Source organism: Chiloscyllium punctatum, unplaced genomic scaffold (assembly GCF_047496795.1).
Source record: "Chiloscyllium punctatum isolate Juve2018m unplaced genomic scaffold, sChiPun1.3 scaffold_1234, whole genome shotgun sequence".
In the NCBI taxonomy this organism is placed as follows: domain Eukaryota; kingdom Metazoa; phylum Chordata; class Chondrichthyes; order Orectolobiformes; family Hemiscylliidae; genus Chiloscyllium; species Chiloscyllium punctatum.
The window spans coordinates 10,001-22,500 of record NW_027310968.1 but is presented as its reverse complement, the minus strand read 5'-3'; positions in this window follow the sequence as shown (position 1 = coordinate 22,500).

Here is a 12,500-nt window from a genome sequence, read left to right as displayed (position 1 = left end):
GGGTGGGCGTTCGGTTCCTGGTTAGGGATAGGGAAAGGGTGAGACTTAGCTTTAGTGCTCGTGCCCCCGATTTTGGTAATGTTTGACGTCAATTTTCCAAGGAGGCGAATGCAAGGCTTCAGAGGGACTTTGAGTGTTCGGGGGCGGGGTAGCTCAGCCGGATTTGCCCCGGCGGTTCTGCGGACGGTGTTGACTTCGAGGGCGGACCGGCCCCCGTGTTCAGTCCGAATATCGTGCATTGTTAACGGCGGGAAGTGTTCCAAAAGGGAATGGGATTGAATGTGACTGCTGAAGCCGACTTTGAGACCTGTAACGCGGGTAGCTCAGCCGGATTTGACCCGGCGGTTCTGGCGACGGTCTCGCCTTCGAGGGGGGAGCGCCCCGCGTGTTCAGGCCGAATTTTGTGCATTTCCATCGGCGGGAAGAGGTCCAAACGGGAATGGGATTGAATGTGACTGCTGAAGCCGACATTGAGACCTCTAACGCGGGTAGCTCGGCAGGATTTGACCCGGCGGTTCTGCCGAAGGTCTCACCTTCGAGGGGGGAGCGTCCCGCGTGTTCAGGCCGAATATCGTGCATTGTTAACGGCGGGAAGTGTTCCAAAAGGGAATGGGATTGAATGTGACTGCTGAAGCCGACATTGAGACCTCTAACGCGGGTAGCTCGGCCGGATTTGACCCGGCGGTTCTGGCGACGGTCTCGCCTTCGAGGGGGGAGCGTCCCGCGTGTTCAGGCCGAATTTTGTGCATTTCCATCGGCGGGAAGAGGTCCAAACGGGAATGGGATTGAATGTGACTGCTGAAGCCGACATTGAGACCTCTAACGCGGGTAGCTCGGCCGGATTTGACCCGGCGGTTCTGCCGAAGGTCTCACCTTCGAGGGGGGAGCCTCCCGCGTGTTCAGGCCGAATTTTGTGCATTTCCATCGGCGGGAAGAGGTCCAAACGGGAATGGGATTGAATGTGACTGCTGAAGCCGACATTGAGACCTCTAACGCGGGTAGCTCGGCCGGATTTGACCCGGCGGTTCTGCCGAAGGTCTCACCTTCGAGGGGGGAGCGCCCACCGTGTACAGGCCGATTTTCATGCATTTCCAACCGTGGGAAGGGGTCCGAAAGGGGATGGGGGTGAACGTGACTGCTCAACCCGACTTTGAGACCTGTAACGCGGGTAGCTCAGCCGGATTTGACCCGGCGGTTCTGGCGACGGTCTCGCCTTCGAGGGGGGAGCGTCCCGCGTGTTCAGGCCGAATTTTGTGCATTTCCATCGGCGGGAAGAGGTCCAAACGGGAATGGGATTGAATGTGACTGCTGAAGCCGACATTGAGACCTCTAACGCGGGTAGCTCGGCAGGATTTGACCCGGCGGTTCTGCCGAAGGTCTCACCTTCGAGGGGGGAGCGCCCACCGTGTACAGGCCGATTTTCATGCATTTCCAACCGTGGGAAGGGGGCCGAAAGGGGATGGGGGTGAATGTGACTGCTCAACCCGACTTTGAGGCATCTAACCCGGGTAGCTCAGCCGGGTTTGACCCGGCGGTTCTGCCGACGGCCTCGCCTTCGAGGGGGGAGCGTCCCCCGTGTACAGGCCGATTTTCATGCATTTCGAACCGTGGGAAGTGGCCCAAAAGGGGATGGGAGTGAATGTGACTGCTCAACCCGACTTTGGCGCTTCCGAGCCGGGTAGCTCAGCCGGGTTTGACCCGGCGGTTCTGCCGACGGTCTCGTCTTCGAGGCGGGTGCCTCCCCCGTGTACAGGCCGATTTTCATGCATTTCGTACCGTGGGAAGTGGTCCAAAAGGGAATGGGGGTGGACGTGACTGCTCATACCGACATCGAGACTTGTAAGCCGTGTAGCTCGGCCGGGTTTGATCCGGCGGGTCTGCCGACGGTCTCGTCTTCGAGAGGGGGGCCTCCCCCGTGTACAGGCCGATTTTCGTGCATTTCCAACGGTGGGAAGAGGTTCAAAAGGGGATGGGGGTGAATGTGACTGCTCAACCCGACTCTGAGGCTTCTAACCCGGGTAGCCCGGCCGGGTTTGACCCGGCGGTTCTGCCGTCGGTCTCGCCTTCGAGGGCGGAGCCTCCCCCGTGTACAGGCCGATTTTCGTGCATTTCAAACCGTGGGAAGCGGTCCAAAAGGGGATGGGAGTGAATGTGACTGCTCATACCGACCTTGGCGCTTCCGACCCGGGTAGCTCAGCCGGGTTTGACCCGGCGGTTCTGCCGACGGTCTCGTCTTCGAGGCGGGTGCCTCCCCCGTGTACAGGCCGATTTTCATGCATTTCGTACCGTGGGAAGTGGTCCAAAAGGGAATGGGGGTGAATGTGACTGCTCAACCCGACTCTGAGGCTTCTAACCCGGGTAGCTCGGCCGGGTTTGACCCGGCGGTTCTGCCGTCGGTCTCGCCTTCGAGAGGGGCGCCTCCCCCGTGTACAGGCCGATTTTCGTGCATTTCCAACGGTGGGAAGAGGTTCAAAAGGGGATGGGGGTGAATGTGACTGCTCAACCCGACTCTGAGGCTTCTAACCCGGGTAGCCCGGCCGGGTTTGACCCGGCGGTTCTGCCGTCGGTCTCGCCTTCGAGGGCGGAGCCTCCCCCGTGTACAGGCCGATTTTCGTGCATTTCAAACCGTGGGAAGCGGTCCAAAAGGGGATGGGAGTGAATGTGACTGCTCATACCGACCTTGGCGCTTCCGACCCGGGTAGCTCAGCCGGGTTTGACCCGGCGGTTCTGCCGACGGTCTCGCCTTCGAGGGGGGAGCGTCCCCCGTGTTCAGGCCGAATTTTGTGCATTTCGAACCGTGGGAAGTTGCCCAAAAGTCGATGGGAGTGAATGTGACTGCTCAACCCGACTTTGGCGCTTCCGAGCCGGGTAGCTCAGCCGGGTTTGACCCGGCGGTTCTGCCGACGGTCTCGTCTTCGAGGCGGGTGCCTCCCCCGTGTACAGGCCGATTTTCATGCATTTCGTACCGTGGGAAGTGGTCCAAAAGGGAATAGGGGTGGACGTGACTGCTCATACCGACATTGAGACTTGTAAGCCGTGTAGCTCGGCCGGGTTTGATCCGGCGGGTCTGCCGACGGTCTCGTCTTCGAGGCGGGTGCCTCCCCCGTGTACAGGCCGATTTTCGTGCATTTCGAACCGTGGGAAGTGGTCCAAAAGGGGATGGGGGTGGACGTGACTGCTCAACCCGACTTTGAGGCTTCTAACCCGGGTAGCTCGGCCGGGTTTGACCCGTCGATTCTGCCGATGGTCTCGTTTTGGAGGGGGGAGCCTCCCCCGTGTTCAGTCCGATTTTCGTGCATTTCGAACCGTGGGAAGTGGCCCAAAAGGGGATGGGAGTGAATGTGACTGCTCATACCGACTTTGGCGCTTCCGAGCCTGGTAGCTCAGCCGGGTTTGATCCGGCGGTTCTGCCGACGGTCTCGTCTTCGAGGCGGCTCCCTCCCCCGTGTACAGGCCGATTTTCATGCATTTGCAACGGTGGGAAGTTGCCCAAAAGGGGATGGGAGTGAATGTGACTGCTCAACCCGACTTTGGCGCTTCCGAGCCTGGTAGCTCAGCCGGGTTTGAACCGGCGGTTCTGCCGACGGTCTCGTCTTCGAGGCGGCTCCCTCCCCCGTGTACAGGCCGATTTTCGTGCATTTCGAACCGTGGGAAGTGGTCCAAAAGGGAATGGGGGTGGACGTGACTGCTCAACCCGACTCTGAGGCTTCTAACCCGGGTAGCTCGGCCGGGTTTGATCCGGCGGTTCTGCCGACGGTCTCGTCTTCGAGGCCGGTGCCTCCCCCGTGTACAGGCCGATTTTCGTGCATTTCCAACGGTGGGAAGTGGTCCAAAAGGGAATGGGGGTGGACGTGTCTGCTCATACCGACTTTGAGACTTGTAAGCCGGGTAGCTCAGCCGGGTTTGTTCCGGCGGTTCTGCCGACGGTCTCGTCATCGAGGGGGGAGCCTCCCCCGTGTCCAGGCCGATTTTCATGCATTTCCAACCGTGGGAAGTGGTCCAAAAGGGAATGGGGGTGAATGTGACTGCTCATACCGACTTTGAGACTTTTAAGCCGGGTAGCTCAGCCGGGTTTGACCCGGCGGTTCTGCCGACGGTCTCGCCTTCGAGGGGGGAGCGTCCCCCGTGTTCAGGCCGAATTTTGTGCATTTCGAACCGTGGGAAGTTGCCCAAAAGTCGATGGGAGTGAATGTGACTGCTCAACCCGACTTTGAGACTTGTAAGCCGGGTAGCTCAGCCGGGTTTGACCCGGCGGTTCTGCCGACGGTCTCGTCTTCGAGGCGGGTGCCTCCCCCGTGTACAGGCCGATTTTCATGCATTTCGTACCGTGGGAAGCGGTCCAAAAGGGGATGGGAGTGAACGTGACTGCTCATACCGACTTTGGCGCTTCCGAGCCGGGTAGCTCAGCCGGGTTTGACCCGGCGGGTCTGCCGACGGTCTCGCCTTCGAGGGGGGAGCGTCCCCCGTGTTCAGGCCGAATCTTGTGCATTTCGAACCGTGGGAAGTTGCCCAAAAGTCGATGGGAGTGAATGTGACTGCTCAACCCGACTTTGAGACTTGTAAGCCGGGTAGCTCAGCCGGGTTTGACCCGGCGGTTCTGCCGACGGTCTCGTCTTCGAGGCCGGTGCCTCCCCCGTGTACAGGCCGATTTTCGTGCATTTCCAACGGTGGGAAGTGGTCCAAAAGGGAATGGGGGTGGACGTGTCTGCTCATACCGACTTTGAGACTTGTAAGCCGGGTAGCTCAGCCGGGTTTGTTCCGGCGGTTCTGCCGACGGTCTCGTCATCGAGGGGGGAGCCTCCCCCGTGTCCAGGCCGATTTTCATGCATTTCCAACCGTGGGAAGTGGTCCAAAAGGGAATGGGGGTGAATGTGACTGCTCATACCGACTTTGAGACTTTTAAGCCGGGTAGCTCGGCCGGGTTTGACCCGGCGGTTCTGCCGACGGTCTCGTCTTCGAGGCGGGTGCCTCCCCCGTGTACAGGCCGATTTTCGTGCATTTCGAACCGTGGGAAGTGGTCTAAAAGTCGATGGGATGTGAACGTGACTGCTCAACCCGACTTTGAGACTTGTAAGCCGGGTAGCTCAGCCAGGTTTGACCCGGCGGTTCTGCCGACGGTCTCGCCTTCGAGGGCGGACCCTCCCCCGTGTACAGGCCGGTTTTCGTGCATTTCGAACCGTGGGAAGTGATCCAAAAGGGAATGGGGGTGAACGTGACTGCCCAACCCGGCTTTGAGACTTGTAAGCCGGGTAGCTCAGCCGGGTTGGACCCGGCGGTTCTGCCGACGGTCTCGACTTCGAGGCGGGTGCCTCCCCCGTGTACAGGCCGATTTTCATGCATTTGCAACGGTGGGAAGTTGCCCAAAAGTCGATGGGAGTGAATGTGACTGCTCAACCCGACTTCGAGACTTGTAAGCCGGGTAGCTCAGCCGGGTTTGACCCGGCGGTTCTGCCGACGGTCTCGCCTTCGAGGGGGGAGCCTCCCCCGTGTACAGGCCGATTTTCGTGCATTTCCAACGGTGGGAACAGGTTCAAAAGGGGATGGGAGTGATTGTGACTGCTCAACCCGACTCTAGGGCTTCTAACCCGGGTAGCCCGGCCGGGTTTGACCCGGCGGTTCTGCCGACGGTCTCGTCTTCGAGGCGGGTGCCTCCCCCGTATACAGGCCGATTTTCATGCATTTCGAACCGTGGGAAGTGGTCCAAAAGGGAATGGGGGTGGACGTGTCTGCTCATACCGACTTTGAGACTTGTAAGCCGGGTAGCTCAGCCGGGTTTGATCCGGCGGTTCTGCCGACGGTCTCGCCTTCGAGGGGGGAGCCTCCCCCGTGTTCAGTCCGATTTCCATGCATTTCCAACCGTGGGAAGTTGCCCAAAAGGGGATGGGAGTGAATGTGACTGCTCAACCCGACTTTGGCGCTTCCGAGCCGGGTAGCTCAGCCGGGTTTGACCCGGCGGTTCTGCCGACGGTCTCGTCTTCGAGGCGGGTGCCTCCCCCGTATACAGGCCGATTTTCATGCATTTCGAACCGTGGGAAGTGGTCCAAAAGGGAATGGGGGTGGACGTGTCTGCTCATACCGACTTTGAGACTTGTAAGCCGGGTAGCTCAGCCGGGTTTGATCCGGCGGTTCTGCCGACGGTCTCGCCTTCGAGGGGGGAGCCTCCCCCGTGTTCAGTCCGATTTCCATGCATTTCCAACCGTGGGAAGTTGCCCAAAAGGGGATGGGAGTGAATGTGACTGCTCAACCCGACTTTGGCGCTTCCGAGCCGGGTAGCTCAGCCGGGTTTGACCCGGCGGTTCTGCCGACGGTCTCGTCTTCGAGGCGGGTGCCTCCCCCGTGTACAGGCCGATTTTCATGCATTTGGAACCGTGGGAAGTGGTCCAAAAGGGAATGGGGGTGGACGTGACTGCTCATACCGACTTTGAGACTTGTAAGCCGGGTAGCTCAGCCGGGTTTGACCCGGCGGTTCTGCCGACGGTCTCGCCTTCGAGGGGGGAGCCTCCCCCGTGTTCAGTCCGATTTTCGTGCATTTCCCACGGTGGGAAATGGTATCTTTCATTACGGGGACAAGGGTCTGAAGCGGTGAAGTCAGTAACCGGCATAGTTAAGGAAAGGGTTCGAATTTTCTCAACAGTACGAAAAAAGTGAGCAGGGAAGCTAGAGAAGGTGTCAGTGAGTCCCAAACGAGTGAACCGCAAAACTTAGGGAAATGCCCGAAAGCGTTTTAAAGGGTGAAATCGGGAACGAGGAAATGATCGGAAAGTGCCTGAAAGTGCTAAATGAGTAAACAGAAAAACGAAGAAAAATGTTTGAAAAGAAGAAGTGAGTAACCAGGAAAACTTAGAAAAATGTTCAAAACGAAGAAATCAGTAACCAGGAAAACTTAGAAAAATGATCAAAAAGAAGAAATGAGTAACCAGGAAAACTTAGAAAAATGTTTAAAAAGAAGAAATCAGTAACCAGGAAAACTTAGGAAAATGTTTAAAAAGAAGAAATCAGTAACCAGAAAAACTGCGAAAAATGTTTAAAAAGAAGAAATGAGTAACCAGAAAAACTTAGAAAAATGTTTAAAAAGAAGAAATCAGTAACCAGGAAAACTTAGAAAAATGTTTAAAAAGAAGAAATCAGTAACCAGGAAAACTTAGAAAAATGTTATAAAAGAAGAAGTGAGTAACCAGAAAAACTTAGAAAAATGTTTAAAAAGAAGAAATCAGTAACCAGAAAAACTGCGAAAAATGTTTAAAAAGAAGAAATCAGTAACCAGACAAACTGCGAAAAATGTTTAAAAAGAAGAAATCAGTAACCAGGAAAACTTAGAAAAATGTTTAAAAAGAAGAAGTGAGTAACCAGAAAAACTTAGAAAAATGTTTAAAAAGAAGAAATCAGTAACCAGAAAAACTTAGAAAAATGTTTAAAAAGAAGAAATCAGTAACCAGAAAAACTGCGAAAAATGTTTAAAAAGAAGAAATCAGTAACCAGAAAAACTTAGAAAAATGTTTAAAAAGAAGAAGTGAGTAACCAGAAAAACTTAGAAAAATGTTTAAAAAGAAGAAATCAGTAACCAGAAAAACGGCGAAAAATGTTTAAAAAGAAGAAATCAGTAACCAGACAAACTGCGAAAAATGTTTAAAAAGAAGAAATCAGTAACCAGAAAAACTTAGAAAAATGTTTAAAAAGAAGAAATCAGTAACCAGAAAAACTTAGAAAAATGTTTCAAAAGAAGAAGTGAGTAACCAGAAAAACTTAGAAAAATGTTTAAAAAGAAGAAGTGAGTAACCAGAAAAACTTAGAAAAATGTTTAAAAAGAAGAAATCAGTAACCAGAAAAACTTAGAAAAATGTTTAAAAAGAAGAAATCAGTAACCAGAAAAACTGCGAAAAATGTTTAAAAAGAAGAAATCAGTAACCAGACAAACTGCGAAAAATGTTTAAAAAGAAGAAATCAGTAACCAGGAAAACTTAGAAAAATGTTTAAAAAGAAGAAGTCAGTAACCAGAAAAACTTAGAAAAATGTTTAAAAAGAAGAAATCAGTAACCAGAAAAACTTAGAAAAATGTTTAAAAAGAAGAAATCAGTAACCAGAAAAACTGCGAAAAATGTTTAAAAAGAAGAAATCAGTAACCAGAAAAACTTAGAAAAATGTTTAAAAAGAAGAAGTGAGTAACCAGAAAAACTTAGAAAAATGTTTAAAAAGAAGAAATCAGTAACCAGAAAAACGGCGAAAAATGTTTAAAAAGAAGAAATCAGTAACCAGACAAACTGCGAAAAATGTTTAAAAAGAAGAAATCAGTAACCAGAAAAACTTAGAAAAATGTTTCAAAAGAAGAAGTGAGTAACCAGAAAAACTTAGAAAAATGTTTAAAAAGAAGAAGTGAGTAACCAGAAAAACTTAGAAAAATGTTTAAAAAGAAGAAATCAGTAACCAGAAAAACTTAGAAAAATGTTTAAAAAGAAGAAATCAGTAACCAGAAAAACTGCGAAAAATGTTTAAAAAGAAGAAATCAGTAACCAGACAAACTGCGAAAAATGTTTAAAAAGAAGAAATCAGTAACCAGGAAAACTTAGAAAAATGTTTAAAAAGAAGAAGTGAGTAACCAGAAAAACTTAGAAAAATGTTTAAAAAGAAGAAATCAGTAACCAGAAAAACTTAGAAAAATGTTTAAAAAGAAGAAATCAGTAACCAGAAAAACTGCGAAAAATGTTTAAAAAGAAGAAATCAGTAACCAGAAAAACTTAGAAAAATGTTTAAAAAGAAGAAGTGAGTAACCAGAAAAACTTAGAAAAATGTTTAAAAAGAAGAAATCAGTAACCAGAAAAACGGCGAAAAATGTTTAAAAAGAAGAAATCAGTAACCAGACAAACTGCGAAAAATGTTTAAAAAGAAGAAATCAGTAACCAGAAAAACTTAGAAAAATGTTTCAAAAGAAGAAGTGAGTAACCAGAAAAACTTAGAAAAATGTTTAAAAAGAAGAAGTGAGTAACCAGAAAAACTTAGAAAAATGTTTAAAAAGAAGAAATCAGTAACCAGAAAAACTTAGAAAAATGTTTAAAAAGAAGAAATCAGTAACCAGAAAAACTTAGAAAAATGTTTAAAAAGAAGAAATCAGTAACCAGAAAAACTGCGAAAAATGTTTAAAAAGAAGAAATCAGTAACCAGACAAACTGCGAAAAATGTTTAAAAAGAAGAAATCAGTAACCAGGAAAACTTAGAAAAATGTTTAAAAAGAAGAAGTGAGTAACCAGAAAAACTTAGAAAAATGTTTAAAAAGAAGAAATCAGTAACCAGAAAAACTTAGAAAAATGTTTAAAAAGAAGAAATCAGTAACCAGAAAAACTGCGAAAAATGTTTAAAAAGAAGAAATCAGTAACCAGAAAAACTTAGAAAAATGTTTAAAAAGAAGAAGTGAGTAACCAGAAAAACTTAGAAAAATGTTTAAAAAGAAGAAATCAGTAACCAGAAAAACGGCGAAAAATGTTTAAAAAGAAGAAATCAGTAACCAGACAAACTGCGAAAAATGTTTAAAAAGAAGAAATCAGTAACCAGAAAAACTTAGAAAAATGTTTAAAAAGAAGAAATCAGTAACCAGAAAAACTTAGAAAAATGTTTCAAAAGAAGAAGTGAGTAACCAGAAAAACTTAGAAAAATGTTTAAAAAGAAGAAGTGAGTAACCAGAAAAACTTAGAAAAATGTTTAAAAAGAAGAAATCAGTAACCAGAAAAACTTAGAAAAATGTTTAAAAAGAAGAAATCAGTAACCAGAAAAACTTAGAAAAATGTTTAAAAAGAAGAAATCAGTAACCAGGAAAACTTAGAAAAATGTTTAAAAAGAAGAAATCAGTAACCAGAAAAACTGCGAAAAATGTTTAAAAAGAAGAAATGAGTAACCAGGAAAACTTAGAAAAATGTTTAAAAAGAAGAAGTGAGTAACCAGAAAAACTTAGAAAAATGTTTAAAAAGAAGAAATCAGTAACCAGACAAACTTAGAAAAATGTTTAAAAAGAAGAAATCATTAACCAGACAAACTGCGAAAAATGTTTAAAAAGAAGAAATCAGTAACCAGAAAAACTTAGAAAAATGTTTAAAAAGAAGAAATCAGTAACCAGAAAAACTTAGAAAAATGTTTAAAAAGAAGAAATCAGTAACCAGGAAAACTTAGAAAAATGTTTAAAAAGAAGAAGTGAGTAACCAGAAAAACTTAGAAAAATGTTTAAAAAGAAGAAATCAGTAACCAGAAAAACGGCGAAAAATGTTTAAAAAGAAGAAATCAGTAACCAGACAAACTGCGAAAAATGTTTAAAAAGAAGAAGTCAGTAACCAGAAAAACTTAGAAAAATGTTTAAAAAGAAGAAATGAGTAACCAGAAAAACTTAGAAAAATGTTTAAAAAGAAGAAATCAGTAACCAGAAAAACTTAGAAAAATGTTTAAAAAGAAGAAGTGAGTAACCAGGAAAACTTAGAAAAATGTTTAAAAAGAAGAAATGAGTAACCAGAAAAACTTAGAAAAATGTTTAAAAAGAAGAAATCAGTAACCAGAAAAACTTAGAAAAATGTTTAAAAAGAAGAAATGAGTAACCAGAAAAACTTAGAAAAATGTTTAAAAAGAAGAAATCAGTAACCAGAAAAACGGCGAAAAATGTTTAAAAAGAAGAAATCAGTAACCAGAAAAACGGCGAAAAATGTTTAAAAAGAAGAAATCAGTAACCAGAAAAACTTAGAAAAATGTTTAAAAAGAAGAAGTGAGTAACCAGAAAAACTTAGAAAAATGTTTAAAAAGAAGAAATGAGTAACCAGAAAAACTTAGAAAAATGTTTAAAAAGAAGAAATCAGTAACCAGAAAAACTTAGAAAAATGTTTAAAAAGAAGAAATGAGTAACCAGAAAAACGGCGAAAAATGTTTAAAAAGAAGAAATCAGTAACCAGAAAAACGGCGAAAAATGTTTAAAAAGAAGAAATCAGTAACCAGACAAACTGCGAAAAATGTTTAAAAAGAAGAAATCAGTAACCAGAAAAACTTAGAAAAATGTTTAAAAAGAAGAAATCAGTAACCAGGAAAACTTGGAAAAAAACACTTAGAAAAATTTTCAGCAAAGTGTGAAAAATATTCTAAGTGTCAGCGGAGGAAAATGCTGCAGCATCGGGAAAGATTCGCAAACTTACACCGAACATGTGCTCCGAAGTGCCGGAGGAATTGGGTGAATTGAGCCCGGCAAATGGCCAGCTGTCGTTTTGTGCCTGCAGCCCGAAAACTTTAACTTTGTCTGTCGCGGAAGTCCGGACCGAGAAAAATCCAAACGGTTTTGACCGGACCGAGTTCCAGACCGATGCAGTCAAATTTGGAATTCAGACCCATTCAGTGCCACTTGTAGTTTTTCCGCAGTGAGGTTGGCGGGGTACCCGGAGATATATGGGAACACGATTTTTAGAACAAAATGGCGGCGCGGGACCGTTCTGAAAGGCATCCGAAAAACGGTTCCACGGGCATAGCACTTTAATGACAGGTATGAGTGCATGCCGGAGAGCTCTTGGAAGTCGAATTTTTGACACTTTGTCAATTTTTTGACAGATTTGACAAACTCTTTCTGTCTGTTCTAAGAGTCAGTCAGAGACTTGTGCGGCGGTCTTTTGACACTATTGGAGGGCGGGCAAACCCCACGTTGACTCCGGCCGTCCCTCCACAGGCGCTCGTGTCCAAAATGAAGGCGAGAGACGCGAGTGGCCTGGTTCCCTTGGGTGTTGCCAAGAAGGCTGCGGGCTGACCGTTGCCTGAGCACTCCCTAAAGCCTCTTGTGATGAGAGCAGACCTCGCCTGCCGCACGACCGGCTCTGGGAGTCGTTGGGCCGCTATTTGTGAATAGTCTGGTCCTCCTCTGCCACCCGGACAAGCGCGATGGCTCTGCCGCCCTGCGGTGCTCGTCACCCAGGTTTGGGGAACACGATACTCGTAACAAAAATAAAAGGCGGCTCGGGACCTGCAGGCGAAAGGGGTCCCGTGGTGCTAAGCACGTCGACTTCGGGTCTCGGTGCAAGCCGGAGAGCTCACGGAAGTCTAAAGTTTTCGGCACGTGGTCGAATCTTTTCAAAGGCTTACCCGGCTCTTTCCGTCCATTCTGAGAGTAAGTCAGAGGCCGGTGCGGAGGTCTCTTGACAATCGGAGGGGGTGGTGGCCCTCCGCAGGCGCTCGTGTCGAAAATGAAGGCGAGAGACGCGAGTGGCCTGGTTCCCCTGGGTGTTGCCAGGAAGGCTGCGGGCTGACCCTTGCCTGAGCACTCCCTAAAGCCTCTTGTGATGAGAGCAGACCTCGCGCGCCGCACGACCGGCTCTGGGAGTCGTTGGGCCGCTATCTGTGAATAGTCTGGTCCTCCTCTGCCACCCGGCCAAGTGCGATGGCTCTGCCGCCCTGCGGTGCTCGTCACGCAGGTATGGGGCACACGATGCTCGTAACAGCAAATAAAGGCGGCTCGGGACCTGCAGGCGAAAGGGGTCCCGTGGTGCTTAGCACGT